Raw genomic sequence first — 15,584 nt, 5'->3', positions numbered from 1 at the left:
TACAGCCTCAAGGGGACAAAGCTTCAGTCTTAAGGATGCTACTTTCCTATAGGGGAAAACATACCAGAACTCCAGAACCCTGCATCCTTGAAGCAACTGGATATTAGGGAGAGTGCTGGAGAATTAGTTAAGAGCAGCAGGTGAGGAACATCATGTCCAGTACAGATATCCCTGAGGAATTCAGAGTTAAGCCTTCAAGGCTTGTCCATGTCTTAGTCAGAGTGACTATTGCTGGAATAAAATACCATGATCAAAAGCAACTTGAGGAGGAAAAGTTTTACTTGGCTTACAGTTCCACATCTCAGTCCATCATTACAACAGGAACCTGGAGGTAGGCAGTGATGCAGAGGCCACAGAGGAGCACTGCTTACAGGCTTGCTCACCGTGGCTTGCTCAACCTGCTTTCTTGTAGAGCCCGAGACTTCCTGCCCAGGGATGGCACCACTCACAATGGGCTGGGCCTTCCAAGATCAGTGTCTAATTAAGAAAATGCCCTACAGGCTTGCTTGCAGCCTGACCTTAAGCAGGCCTTTTCTCCATTGAGATTCCTTCCTCTCAGGTGGCTCTAGCTTGTGTCCAGTTGACATAAAGCTAGCCAGCACAGCAAAGTCCAACTGATAAGAAAGATGGGGCCATCACTGGAGAGTGGGCAGGGGAGCGCTGAAAGACTAGTTGTCAGACAGAGGAGAAGAGAAAGGGGAGAGAATGAAGGGGCTTCAGTACCCCATTTGCTTACTTTTACAAACACTGTTTTAAGTCCGGAATGGACTGGGGAGGGAGGGAGGGAGGGAGTGCTCTAATATAATACAAGTGTTCTTATTTTTACTGGTTTCACTAAGAAACCCCTTTGATTCGATGCAAACACAAACTGAATGTAAAAGAAATGCCTGTGTGGGTAACGGGGGGAGGGGTGGAGAGATGGGGGGGGGGGGGCGCTTGGCCACGGTAGCTGGAGTGGGTCCCAGAGTGTCCCTGCTCTGCGAGAGGCATGTGAGAGCGTTTTGTGCTGTGTCCCTGGGCATCTGGCAGGGCCACAGTGGCTCTGTCTTCTCCCAAGCTGTCTGAGCTCACTGCTTTGCCTGTTCCATTTGCCCTGCCCAACAACGACGTGGAGAGCAACAACAAAAATGTAGATTAGAATCAACCCTTTATTTCGGCATCAGTGAAAGGATTATTTAGTTAATTGGTATATTGATATCCCCAAACTGCTCACCGTGCCAAGTTATTAAGAATAGGCAGGCGAGGGGCAGATTAAACTTTGGATCACCTGTTCCTTCGGGCAAAACACATCAAGCAAATTGACTGCAACCAAATGTCATATTATTTACATGGCGTGCACAATTTATTTTCTAAAAATGTGCTCCAGACAAAAGATGTGAGTTTGTTCTTAAGCACATAATGGGCCCCACTTAATAACAAACCTCTCTTATGTACCCTTCTCTATAATTAAATCATATGGAAAAATGTCACAAAGCAAAATAAAATGTATTTATTTCAGCCATATCTTCCCACAGCACGACATGAAATCTGAAAAAAAAAAAAGGAATCGCTAGGCATTTTTCTGCCATCTGTGCTAGTAGGGGATACATCTCCAAGCCTGTCACTGTAAAATATTCCATTTCGAATTAAGCATAGTCTTCTTATTACTATCTAGTGTCTGGCTGGATGAGCACAAAATCAGACAGGATCCCTTAACTGACACAATATTTCCCCTTCTTACTTGTTATTTTGTAGCAAAAGCCAGTCTGCCATAATGTCTTTTTCTGAACTTGCATGGTGCCAAAAGAGAAAAATCATTACAAAACTTCATTTGTTAAAATCTCTATGCCATTTCAACTGGAAAAAGAAAAGTTGCAGTATTTTCCGACAATTAAAAATTGCAGTTTCTCCTAAGTACAGTGTGTGTGTGTGTGTGTGTGTGTGTGTTCCTGTGACAATGTGGTCCATGTGCTGTGTAAGGCTGGCAATCCCCTTGTCACTATTAGCTTAGAGAGCAAGAACTGAGTTCTGGTTCTGTCTCTAGACGTATCAGACAAAGCTTAAAGGTTACACTTGGCTGGACTGTGGCTAAAACTTACAAATAGTGAGTGAAGACCCTTTTACAGCTTATTTGTGAGTCATGAAAAGAGACTCATGTGAGTCTTCCTGGGCCACTTGTTTGGATCAGGCAAGTGCCCAGGCTAAACACCAAGCAGGACAGATCTTTGATCACTGAGGTTCCCTGAGCTGTTGTCTGGCATGCTGTTGTTTTAAAACTCACTCATGGTGATGAGATGGTCCAGTTACAAGCCAAAAGTACTAGAGTCTCCTGCTCATCTGTCTTCCCTTGGTCACGGCATACTTATTAAAAATTCCAGCCCCATTAAATTAATCAGGTGCCGTTTCCTTGAGAGGAATTGTATCAATTTGATCATGATTATACAGAAAAATTATGGTTTTGCTGAAAGTGGAAAAACTGAACATTATTTAGTTTGTCACAGAGTAAAGGGCTACATCCACATAATAAACTAACTTAATTCTGTCCAAAACTCTAAGAAGATGATAGTGTTGTATTTTTTCAAGATCCACTCTTTCTTTAGTGTTTAAAATATTTTAATGGTATTTTTATTGGGTCATATTCACCCCCAGTTTGCACATAATAATTGCAACACTTATAGAATGTAAGGTGGCGGGTTTTTACTTGTATTCACTATGCCCTATTCAAAGCTGGGTCAGCAGGTCTGTCATGCCTGCCTAGTCATGCCTTAGCCTTTTCTCCACAGTGAGAACACTGGCCCCATCTTCGTCCATCCCCAGCAAAGGAAAGAAGAAGAGTAGCCAATGGGGATGAAGCTTCCAGGTGCCTACCAGCTTGATTTTCCCATGTTGTATAACAATAGGATCTCACCATCAGTTTCTGGAGGGCAACCAACAGCTTTGGTGACATCCTAGACTGTTTGGGGTTCTGTGGGAACTCACAGGCCAACAATTCCAAAAGAAGTGTCTCGCCCGTGGCTCTGGACTTTTGATTTAGTAACTTGTGTTATGTGGTCAGTATATTGTTGTCCCATTATAGGGTAACTCCATTTTAATTGTGTGTGTGTGTGTGTGTGTGTGTGTGTGTGTGTGTGTGTGTGTAACCTTCTATAGTGTTAGGTTTCCATATGACTTTCTCAAAAAGTTTTTACTGTTACTTATCCCTCCCCATATTTTCCTCTCCCCACTCTCAGTACTCCCACCCCAGTTTAACCTTCCTGTCCCATTATTTCCCTTTAAGCCTTTATACCATGTCACTCTATCTTTCCTTCCTTAAAAGCCCCTTCCCATGGCTCCTAAGGAATTCTCTGGTCTCTAAGAGTCTTTCAAATAAAACATAGGCATCTGAAGATTCAAAGCTAACACTCACAGTGAGAGAGAATGTGATGTTTGTGTTTCTGGGCCTGGCTTGCCTCACTCTGAATGGTTGTCTCCAGATCCATCTTCTTACTCTCAAATTTCATTTTTCTTAATATCTGAATAATATCACATTGTGTAAATAGATCACACTTTCACTATCCATTCACCAGTTGAGGAATATCTAGCCTATTTTTATTTTCTAGCTGTTCTGAGCAGAGCAGCAGTGAGCATGGATGAACAAGTAGCTCTAGAGTAGAATATAAAACGCTGTAGGTATATGCCCTAGAGCGCTATAGCTGGGTCATATGGTAGGACTAGCTTTAGGTTTTTCAGGAACCTCAGACCAATTTCCATACTGTTCCTACCAGTTTATTCTTACAACAACAGAGCACAAGTGTTCATCTTCCCACATCCACTTGAGCATTTGTTGATTTTTTTTTTTTTAGTTCTTTGTGTATTCTTCATATTAACCCCCTGTCATATTACTTCCCATTCAGAGAGCTGCCTCTTCGCTTGAGTGATGGTATTCTTCGACATAGAGAAACTTTAGCTTCATGAGGTCTAAATTGTTGGTTTTAATGCCTGTTACTAGGGTCCTGTCCAGAAAGCCCTACCCTGTGCCAGCGAGTTCAAAACTACTTTCTCCTCTATGATTTGGAGTTGAGTTTTGTTCAAGGAGAGATAAGGATTAAATTTCATTTTTCTACATGTAGCACCTTGATCACCAGCATTGCTGAAGATGCTGTCTTTTTTTCCCAGTGTGTATATAGCACGCGTTCTTCATTCGTTCATCATTTGGTGGTGATTGTAAATGGTGCTGCAGTGAGGGTGGGATGCAGATGCCTCGTGGAAATACATGCTTTACTTCCTGTGGGTACATTTCAAGTAGTATAATTACTGGATCACACAATTACCCTATTTTTACATTTCATTGTGGGGAGGGGGGTTCGTAGATCATAGTATGTGTGCCAGGATATAAATATGGAAGTCAGAGGACCTGTCTCCTTTCACCATGGGTTCAAACTTGAGCTGTCAGGGGCATCTCCCATCAAGCCATCCTGGTGGCCCTATTTGTATTTGGGGGCTCCATGATATTCTCTGCAGTGGTTGGCTAATATGCATTCCCAGTAAAAGCATGTAATGATAATTACGTTAATGATGTAATTACTAGCTCCCTTGCCTCCACGTTGTCACCAGCTCTTGTTGTCCTTTGTCTTAGCCATTCTCACTGTCCGGAGGTGACTTCTAACTGTTGCCTTCATTTCTGTTTCTGTAATGACTGGGATGTTTGGATATTCTTTCATTTGCTCCAGGGACACTTTCGAGAACTATTTAAACCAGTTGCCCATTTGTGAATTATATTATTATTTAGGGTTGTTTGTTTGCCTTTACTCTTTAGTTGAGTCATGTATAGATTCTGCATAGCAACCTTTGTCACCTCCTTTAAAACCAGCCCCACCATTTTCCTGAAGTTACTTTTGACAATAACAATTCAAGTTAAATTGACTTGTAAACTATTAAATGGGACATAAAACTTAGCCGTTGTCACTAATAATATTATTAAAACTGCTAGAATCTTTGCAGTATTGATCTTATAGGTTCCCATCTGAACACAGGACTTATTCTTGTGACATCAATTTCACTCATTGATTATTTCATTTTAACAGACGTCCATAGCCTGCCTCTGAACTTGATCTCAAATGTTCTCTCTTCCTGATTCAGCCCATTGTGACTCCAGACCATGGGTCTGTAGCATTGACATTGCAACTATGATACAGAGAAACAGAGCAGACACATCAATGAAAATTATTGAATGGCTTCCAATTTAAACACTATGCTACCCTAAAAAAAAAACAAAAACTGACAATGACTTTGACCACAGTTGACGTACCCTATTGCTCTCATTAGGCCTGCCTGTAGTTCCTAGTCCTTGTATCTATATCTAAAGCTGAAATGGGATTCTCAGTAAGACAAAGAGATACAGCCTGTATTGGAAGCACAGATGTACCCATCCCCTGGATCTCCCTTATACTGAGAGCTCTAAAACATGTTGTGGTGTGATCATAGGTCAAGGCATCAACATAGCTGAAGGTGAAGGAAATACAGAATGGGTAGTAGAGGAAGGTAGTTATAAATACCAATTAAGGCTACGTAACCAGTTGCAGAAACGAGGATTATAAAATATGAATGCCCCATTGTAAATTTACAAATACGTTTGCGATTGTACGAGGGATAGTTATATCATGTTAGGTGTATTCACAACCTTGTTATTGTTTCATGTGAGCATGAGATATTATTTGTGTCAAGTTGACAAGGGGTGGATTGTAGTGGCTATTCTTGGTTGTCAACTTGACTATATTTGGAATGAACTACAATCCAGAATTGGAAGGCTCACCAGTGACCCTTATCTGGAGGCTTGGAGATCCTTATCTGGATCTTGGTATGGAGATCTTGAGCCACAGTGGCTATGGATTCCAGAAGATTGAATCTCCGAGTTTAAGGAACACACCTTTAATCTGGGCTACACCTTTCATCTGGGATTAAAGGTGTGGTGGAACACACCTTTAATCTGGGCTACACCTTCTGCTGGAGACAATATAAGGACATTGGTGAGTGTCCTATGGAGAGAACACTGGTTATCTTCACAAAGTACTATTTTAAAGGAATTTAGGAAGCATTAAGTGTTTGCAACTGTGAGACCCACCTCTGACCTGTGTGAAGTATTAGTATTGTGGTCATAATCTTCTGACTCAAGAGATGGATCCACTTCCAGCCTGTGAGGTTGAAAACCAACTCACTGATTTTACCAGCTCCAAAAACATGTCTCTATTTTATGAAGGCTGCCAGAATGAGAACCAACACGATTCGCTAGTACAACTTCTGTGTTTAGTAACACAAAAGAGCCACTGTATGGTCCTAATTTTGTTATTAGATATTAATTTTTCTCTGTGTGCTCTACTGAGCCTTCTTCTCATAGCCAAAAATCATGAGAAGTATCACTCGTTTGAATAAAATGTTAGTTCTATGTTTTTTTTCTTAATTAATAAATCCTGTGTGCATAGAGTGCACTGCATTTTAGACTGCATTATGATTACAGAAGCTAATTGCTCTGTATAGGTTCACTTTTAAAATGATTTTTGTTTGTGTTTGTTTGTATGTGTGTTTGTTTGTGTGTGTGTTTGTTTGTTTCTGGTGTTGGGGATGGCTTGGCAATGCTCTGTCTCTGAACCACACCCCCAGAAAAACATATTTGGGAACCAGTTCCAAGAATGGAAAACATAGGTTTCAGAGGCCAAACAGAAAGTGGCTTTGTAAAGGAAGAAGCCAATGTTGCTGAAGTCTCTAAATAAGATCAAGGGCCAGGTGTCGAGGAGAGGATGAAGCAGAAATAACACACACACAGGGTAGTTTGCAATGAACCAAGCAGGTATGGAATAGCCATGGAGCTAACCAGAGGCAGGAAAAGTCTTGAGGTTCACAGAATTGGCTCCAGATCCCGCAACTGTGAGCACTGCTCTGTGAGGCAGCCTGGCCCTGGCCTTGGAAGCAGAAATAATCACATGGTCACCCATTTTGATTATCCCAGATTAGGGAACTGGCAGGTGGGAGTGGTAGTAAAAGGACATTTCTAGAATGTGCCTGGCGATCTGGCAAGGAGTTCAGAGGAGATCTGCAGTTGGGCAGGCTGTGTGGGAAGAAGCCTTAAATAACTGCCCTGCAAGCTGTGTGTTTGAGAGGGTGTTGGTAATGGAATGCCTTAGACAGGGCCATGCCAACAACAAAGTACACATTCCTGGGGGCCTGGAGGCCCAGAGTCCAAGATCAGGTTGGCTTCTGAGGCCTTTCCTGGGCTTGCAGATGACCTTCTTGTGTCCCCATACGTCAGTCCCTGCCCCCAGGTGCTTTGTCTACACCCTCTTTATAAAGGCCTGTGCTCAACCTATGGCTTCAACCTCGGGGATTAGAAGTCAGGGTTTTAGGGTCAAGGAGAGGAGTCTTTGGGTGAGAGTGGAGGAAGGGAGCCTGCGCCTCAGGACACAAGAGCTTAGGACCGTGCTAGTGGCCCAGTTGTAAGCCAGAGTCAGGCCAGCTGGGGCAAGTGTCAAAGGAGAGCTGATGGGAATGGCTGCTCGGATCAGGAGACTTCATTACAGAGAGGCTAGGGGCTCTCGAGACTGCTCAGCATTTCCTCACGCTACCGAATGCGTTGACATTGTTCCGTGTCAGCCCCACACTGTAGAGCGCCAAGGGCTCAAAGTGGCACTTTTCATTTCTGATTTCCCAACCACTTAGTCAGCTGTGAAGAGCTGACCTGAAAGGACAATTCCCAGTCAGAGCTTTTTTTTTTTTTTTTTAACCCCAGACCAAGGGTCATGTGTCGGCAGTTTTCTCTAAAACCAGTAGATGGCGATCTTCCATCCTTGGCCTGTTGACCCACAGGGATTAGCACTGACCTTGCCCCTCAAGGACAGACCTTTGTGATTGTGAAATTCCTAGGCAAATGAATGGATCTGGAGGGCATCATCCTGAGTGAGGTAACACAATCACAAAGGAACTCACACAATATGTACTCACTGATAAGTGGATATTAGCCCAAAACTTAGGATACCCAAGATATAAGATACAATTTGCTAAACACATGAAACTCAAGAAGAATGAAGACCAAAGTGTGGACACTGTGCCCCTTCTTAGAATTGGGAAGAAAACACCCATGGAAGGAGTTACAGAGACAAAGTTTGGAGCTGTGACAAAAGGATGGACCATCTAGAGACTGCCATATCCAGGGATCCACCCCATAATCAGCTTCCAAACGCTGACACCATTACATACACTAGCAAGATTTTGCTGAAAGGACCCAGATAAAGCTGTCTCTTGTGAGACTATGCCGGGGCCTAGCAAACACAGAAGTGGAGGCTCACAGTCAGCTATTGGATGGATCCCAGGGCTCCCAATGGAGGAGCTAGAGAAAGTACCCAAGGAGCTAAAGGGGTCTGCAACCCTATAGGTGGAACAACATTATGAACTAACCAGTACCCCAGAGCTCTTGACTCTAGCTGCATATGTATCAAAAGATGGCCTAGTTGGCCATCACTGGAAAGAGAGGCCCATTGGACACACAAACTTTATATGCCTCAGTACAGGGTAACGCCAGGGCCAAAAAAATGGGAATAGGTGGGTAGGGAAGTGGGGGGGGGTATGGGGGCTTTTGGGATAGCATTGAAAATGTGATTGAGGAAAATACGTAAAAAAAAAAAAAAGAAAGAAAAAGAAAAATGTATATATAAATCTAAGATATGAAACTTAAGTATGTTCTAAAAGTAAGATATCAAATATTTTGCCAAAACTTTATATGCCCCAATACAGGGGAATGCCAGGGCCAAGAAGCGGGAGAAGGTGGGTAGGGGAGCAGGGCAGAGGGAGGGTATAGGAAACTTTCGGGATAGCATTTGAAATGTATATAAAGAAAATAACTAATAAAAATAAATAAATTTTAAAAAAAAAAGGGGGGGCTGGTGAGATGGCTCAGTGGGTAAGAGCACCCGACTGCTCTTCCAAAGGTCAGGAGTTCAAATCCCAGCAACCACATGGTGGCTCACAACCATCCGTAACGAGATCTGATTCCCTCTTCTGGAGTGTCTGAAGACAGCTACAGTGTACTTACATATAATAAATAAATAAATAAATAAATAAATAAATCTTTAAAAAAAAAAAAAAAAAGGACAGACCTTCAACTCTATCTTGTCCTGGAATGTGAGGCCAGAGGCTAGCTCATCTTCTCTGCTAATTTATGCTTGCTCCCGATAACCTAGAAAACAGCTGCACAAGGTTAAAAACTAGATCTCCACTGGCAGCTACATAGACTCACTCCCTCGTGCGTGTCCTTGCGTCCCCTCTTTTCATACCAGTGGCATTCTCCAGTCACTGCCTCTCACAAATCTCCTATGCCTCTGGATTTTTCTGTTTTCTCAAGTCAGTTTGTTGTTGTTGTTGTTCTTGCTGTTGCTGCTGCTGCTGCTGTTGTTGCTGTTGCTGTTGTTGTTGCTGTTGTTGTTGTTGTTGTTGTTGTTGTTGTTGATCTGCTCCATGTTAAACCAGTTCAGGAGCATTCAACCTTTTGACATTCCAACATGAGGTTGTCATTCACAAAAATGTTGGCCACATTCACACAATCCTGGGATACCTGTGACTCATGAGCTGCAGGCTACACCCACCTGAACCTTTCTGCTCCTCCCCCAACTTCCTGTTCCTTCTCACTTGTAGCGCACCTTTCAGAGAGATTCCTCATTGCTTTCTAACCCAGCTCCTAATTCCAATGCTCACCAAGTGAAGTGGACAGCAAAGGACCTCACCTTGCAAAAGCCTCGAAAAATATTAGGCTGACTTTTCTGTGAAATAGAAGCATGAAGATTTTTGCATCGACTACCAGCAATACAACTCGTTTAATTTGGCTTTGATGTCTTAAAGGATTAAAATGTTGGTATCAGCCATAATATTTTAAAGCGAGCTAGAACACGTTGGCGGTTGTATCAAGAATCTGTTTGATGTCAAGGAATATGATTGCTGAAAAGGCATGGCATATGACTGATAAAATGGCATTAAAATGTAATGCTGGCAGTGGAGAATCTCAAAGATGGGGCGGGGGGCGGGGAGGAGAAGGTGGCCCTTAAAAGTGAGGACAGAGAAATGCAACTCAGGTGGGTGAGGTGCCACCAGCACCAGCTGAAGCTACTCAGGGCAGGCACTCAAGCAGCTTGCATCCCCTTTCAAAGAAGACCCTCGCCACCCTGTTTCTGCCTCAGAGGAAGAGCTAAGTTTAAATAGGTGGGGTTTCCCAGGGCCTCACGGTGTCCGTTTCTGCAGCAGGTGCCTGCCATCTGCCCTCACTGCCTGATCCATAATAGCCGACTTATGGTTCTTCCAAGGTGAAAGGTTCAGAATTAGTCTGGAAATAGGATTCACTTCTCCTCAGTTCCTCACAAGAGGGAGTAAGCCCCTTAGGGCCAGCTTCAGCCAGCTGGCAGTGATCAAAGCAATGAATGGATACTGGAGGACTAGAGAGAAAACCAGGAAAGATTTCTTCCTGGCAGTGTGAGCAGCAAAGTGTGAGCCTGCAGGTCTGGAGTTCCTCACTGAACCTAGTGTGTAGCCAGCCCAGATGAGTCGTCACCCCCCTGCCCAAGAACAGAAGAAGGAAGTCAGCTTGCCTTCCATCACACACTCTGCTGTGGATTTATTTTTATATCAAATAAGTAAGAAGCCTGTCAACTTGGCACACAGTTAATGTGTCTGCCCTGTGAGGGCCCTGTCTGCCCTTGATCTTCTCCATAGCCAGGGCCCCAATAAGTATGCAAATTGCACAACTGTCTTCTAAACATAGTAATGCCCTTTACTGGAATCCCTGGAAACCCGGAGCTTCTACATTTGATTAAGTCACAGCGTTATTTTAAGACAAGGCATAAGAGTTTGGTATACACTAAAAATTGACAACTAGCTTTTTACAGTGTCAGCTTTTAAAGCCAGCTTTGTAAATTTGCAGTGAACCCTGCACCTCTGCCCTTAGTTAGCCCAGAAGATTCCGTGCCCACAGAGTGGGCTGACCTTCACTTCAGATAATGTTCTCCAAAGGCAAGCTACCAAAAATACAAGGAAAATAAATTGGAATTTGTTATCCTGAATTACAAAAAAATGCATTTTGCTTAGATAGCAGGATAAACAGCAAGGAACCTCCAGAGGAAGCCTCTTTGACCAGATCATGGAGTGACTTTTTAAATCATGTACTTGTGTGTACATATACATGCTTTCTCTCTCCCCCCCCTCTCTCACACACACATACACACACACACACACACACACACACCCCACATACTCAACACTTAAGCAACTCTATGTGACAACTATTTCTGTTTCATCTTAGAGGTGGAACTAAGGTGAGTTTTTGCAGGGAATAAATATGCAACACTGTTAAAAGCTTGGCTTCTTGCTTCCTTCTCTAAGGCGAGGTCTGAAACGCATACTGGTTTTCCATGGGAGTCAGGCAAGCTGTGAATTTGAGAGGAGGGGTACAGAGTCCAGGGCAGACATCTGGCCCTGGGGCTGTGTGATCTCTAGAAAAATCCCAATTTCTTTTACCCCAGTTCCTAATGTGTGCAACAGTTAGACTTCAACATAATCATAAATGTGACCCGACCTTTAAGTGTAGGAATAAAACTTAAAGACAGGAGACTCAAGCTCTTAGACATTTTAACCATAGTGAAAACTTTGAAGTAAGTTACATACTCACTAATGTGGATATGGTTAGGTAGAAATTATGTTTGTTCTTATGAGGGAAGACTGTGAGTATTTAAGTGGGTGAAGAGTAGTTAAGACTGGGAAAGAAACCATCCTGATAAAATCCAATAAAAAACAAGGCGCTGGGACATACAAATAGAACTTTAACTTGTGCTGGTGAGAGAGTGTATTTGTGTGTGTGTTAAGCACTTGCAAAAGGTTAGTAAATATACATAAATATACATAAATATACATAAATATACATAATATGCATAATATACATAAATAGCCCAAATAGCTGCCCAGCCTAATCTTCCCGGGAAGCACTGGGGGAGACCACTTGCCACCCTTGATATGTGAAGAAACAGTAGCTCGTGAAGGGAGAAATGACTGTCCCGAGGACAGCTGGTTAGCAGCAGAGCTGAAGTACCAAAGCTCGGAGCAGCCATCTTCTCCAACACAAAATCGCTAAAGCCTCTGTTTACCCACCACACTTGCTCCTTTCCTCACCTCTGCTACGTGGAGTTACCTCATGCTCGAAGCCTGAGGGCTGGTCATCATGGTGGGAGGCTCAGGAGGGGCTCCCAGCAGCCAGACGCCTGTGCGAGAACAATGTTGGAAATTAGATGAACCGCCGCTGCGGTACTTCCTGGGAGCAAGTAAACACTAAGTGTCACAGAGTGTATGTGTGTTGCAAGCTAAGCCAGGGTTTCCTCAGACATGGCCCACGGTGCTCTCAAATATAAAGGCGCATTGAGCTACAGGGCAGCCAAGCATCAGGAATTGGATAGTGCTCCCTATGAGTGCTCCTCCACAGTTACAGCAGAGCACGCTGCTTCAGGGTCAGAGTGGAAAAGAGACCTTGGAGTTCCAAAGTCTGTTGCTGGAATCATTTCTGACATAAACCACAGAGTGTGTCTCTGCTCTCTGGCTCTTGGTCCAAGTAAAAGAGCTATTTTCTTTATTTCTGAATAGTTACCTAATTCACAGGTCAGAGCTTCAGAGTCAAAATAACCTTATTAGAAGGAATAAAAACAAACAAACAAACAACAACAACAACAACAACAACAAAAACGTGATTAGATTAGTTAAATTGGTGGTAAAATGTCCCCTCTCCGGCCCTGCTTCCTTTGTTCAGCCCTCAGGCGCATGCACTCAGCCTCGATTCTCCCCCAGGCAGTCGTGCCCTGTCTGGACACAGAGCCCTCAGAGCCAGCACACCCATGCTGCCGGGCTTCTGCCCTCTTCACCGGTGCTTCTGCAAATGCTATGACCTCTGGTTTAATTCCAAACATATAAAGCCTTCTGATTTCTAAATCAGTGTCAGTCTGCCAATGAATGGAGGGCACAGGTCTAATAAGGAGGTGAAAGGATTTGCTCACCCACAGAGCTGAAAACTTCCCGTTGGGCCCTGCCTTGTTTTCTGTTGCCATTTATTTTGTTTTGTTGACATTTGTGACTTATAAGTTACAGCAGCTGTTCTCAATCTGTGCTTTCACAGGGGTCGCCCAAGACCATCGGAGAACAGATGTTTACATTACAATTTATAGCACTAGCAAAATTACAGTTATGAAATAGGAACAAAAAAATTATAGTTGGGGTGGGGGGGTCACTACATCATGAGGAACTGTATTGAAGGGTCACAGCGTTAGAAAGGTTGGGACCCACTGATCTAGAGGATATCTGTTGTATGGTCACCAGATTACAAGACACTGTGCTGGGTATGAAAGGAAGATGGGAGCAGAGAGAGACAGAGGCAGTGAGAGACAGAGAGAGAGAGACACCTCTGTTGGGGGGGGGGGGGGAATTAGAAAGAAGGGAGGAGGGAGGGGCTAAAAGGAAGTTCCTGTCCTTAGAGATCTCACACTGCATAAAAGCACCAAGAGACCTACCTAGCTGAAGAGAACACTCCTGAAGCCTGGACTGCAACCGAGAAAGTCCATGCATTTCACCTGACTATCAAACCTACACAGCTGGGAGAAATATACTCTGGACTGTGTAAATGGAGCCTCTGAACCTCCATTGCACATTTGGAGCTGGGCCACCTTGTTCACCCATGGTGACCTGGAGAGGTGAGGGTTCTGCCTTTTCTTTTTGGCTTTTGTGACCGGCTAAACCATTGTCTAGGACCTGTAGGGGCGCCAGGGCTCAAGCCCCTCATCCAACCTTCATTTGAGAAGCAGCAGGTCTCTGACACAGATCACTCACTCCCTATGTCTATGGCTGGCTACCATCCCAACTATTGAGTATGATACTCCTTCGTCCCTTGAAGGCAGGGTTGACCTGTAGTTCCTGAGGCCATCACAGTAGTATCTACTCTGTAAATCTCTCATACTTGCAGGTGGTATGCCCAGAAGCCAGACAAATGAGACTTCTCACCCTAGGCCACACATGCAGGGCCCTCCAGCCCAGGCTGGGCCACAGCCCTTCTTTTCCCTCCTCTGCTCCTGAATTCACCTGGCAAGAAAGAAGTGCTCATTCCAATCTGCCTAAAGCTGCCCCAGCCTCAGAAAGTCATCCAGCCTTGCATCAGCTTTGAAAGCATTCCAGTCACCCCGCTATTGGATCTGATCATTTAACCCTTCTAAGCCACACATGGCTCCGTTCTTTTCCCACTTCCTCCCTCTGATCTTCCATCTGACGCACAGTTCTAAGAGATTTAAGCTTTTGCTCAAGGTTAAGTTCTCATGGCCCATTTCCTGTGTGCTCTTGCTTCTCTAGGAGAAGCAATCACTTGATTGATAATTTCTGAACAATGGAGATAAATACATTGCATTTGGGAGGGCTCACGCTTAAGGTTATTGGCAGGTGCATTTGTCAACCTATCATGGTGGCTTCACAGGACTTTTCTCTACATCTAGCTCTGGTGGCTTCTATTCTCCATGGTAAGCACCATTTGCCACGTGGGTCGTCACAATATTCTGGAGAGACTCAGTGGCAAATGCTGCTCTCAAGTCTCATTGTGTTTCTCAGTGGACTTTATAAGGAATTCCTTCCCTTTACTTGTGAGGTTCTTTCATTCTATAGGGAACAAAGCATGGTTTCTTTAGGTTGGAAATAGACACCAAAAAAAAAAAAAATCCAATTTTATTTTTTCTAAACAAATTCACAAGTTATTAACAAAGATGACACAAATGATGATAAATGTATACCTCTCATGGAGTGAGCATATACAAAATGCTATGTATATTTCTATCCATTTCCACTTAATTTTCATCTTAGCTCTTTAAAGGCTGGGGCTCTGAGCTCTTATGCACCAGGGACAAATATTCCAGTGATAATCAGGGAGTCTAGCTAGGTAGGAAGGGAATCTTTGCAACACAGAGATTGATAGCCTCTCTGTGAGGTCAAAGCAGCCCCCCCCCCAAAAAATCTTTGAGTCACCTTGGCGACAACCGTGTGGCCCACAGGAGGCAGACACTGGTCTCAACCTTGTACCCACCTGTCCTGCTGCTGCTGCTGCTGCTGCTGCTGCTGCTGCTGCTCGAACCAGCGCCAGTTTCCTGCTAGTTGAAAGCTGCTCACTGACCTTTCTGCCATCATGCACAGACTGTCCCATGAATGAAGGGTTAAAGAGTCCAAGCTTGCAAATCTCAACAGGAAACCCTTTAGGAAACTTTTACCTACCCCTTAGCATCTCAGGGTCACATACGTGGCCTAGCTGGCCACTTGGGGACAGCAGAGACTCAGGGCAGCAAAAGGGAGAGCAGAGACAGGAGATGAAAGAGCCAATTCTCCATTCTTCTATGGTCCCCAGAGATGAACACTGTGACCTTGTTCCCAGTCTCCAGCCAGCTGTCCTTCCTCCCCCTCCGAGAACACTCCACCCCCAGGACGTGTCCCTGGAAATGTATCCTCATGTGTTAGAGAGAAGGAATTGGGGATGATTTGCTGGTGATGGGAGTGGAGGGAGAAGAGAAGAGAAGAGAAGAGAAGAGAAG

At 44.0% G+C, this 15,584-nt stretch overlaps 1 protein-coding gene and 1 long non-coding RNA gene across 5 annotated transcripts in view; one reads left to right on the top strand and one right to left on the bottom strand.

Annotated features, from left to right (window-relative positions):
- Window positions 1-15,497, bottom strand: part of Gm16168 — a 76,260-nt gene extending 60,763 nt beyond the window's left edge. Inside the window, exons 1-2 of one of the 3 annotated variants that reach the window (XR_003952273.1) lie at window positions 15,086-15,497; window positions 12,154-12,242 (exon numbers count right to left, since the gene is read on the bottom strand). This is a non-coding gene — a long non-coding RNA (predicted gene 16168). Of the gene's footprint in view, window positions 1-12,153; window positions 13,086-15,085 lie in introns of those variants that run through there. The other 2 variants (XR_003952274.1, XR_876409.3) reach the window with 2 other exon arrangements.
- Window positions 1-15,584, top strand: part of Pacrg (PARK2 co-regulated) — a 437,183-nt gene that overhangs the window by 331,497 nt on the left and 90,102 nt on the right. The gene's annotated exons all lie outside the window — the stretch shown is intronic.

This window comes from Mus musculus, chromosome 17 (genome assembly GCF_000001635.26).
Source record: "Mus musculus strain C57BL/6J chromosome 17, GRCm38.p6 C57BL/6J".
NCBI lineage: Eukaryota > Metazoa > Chordata > Mammalia > Rodentia > Muridae > Mus > Mus musculus.
Note: the sequence above shows the minus strand (reverse complement) of the source record. Positions and strands in the feature narration are given on the sequence as shown.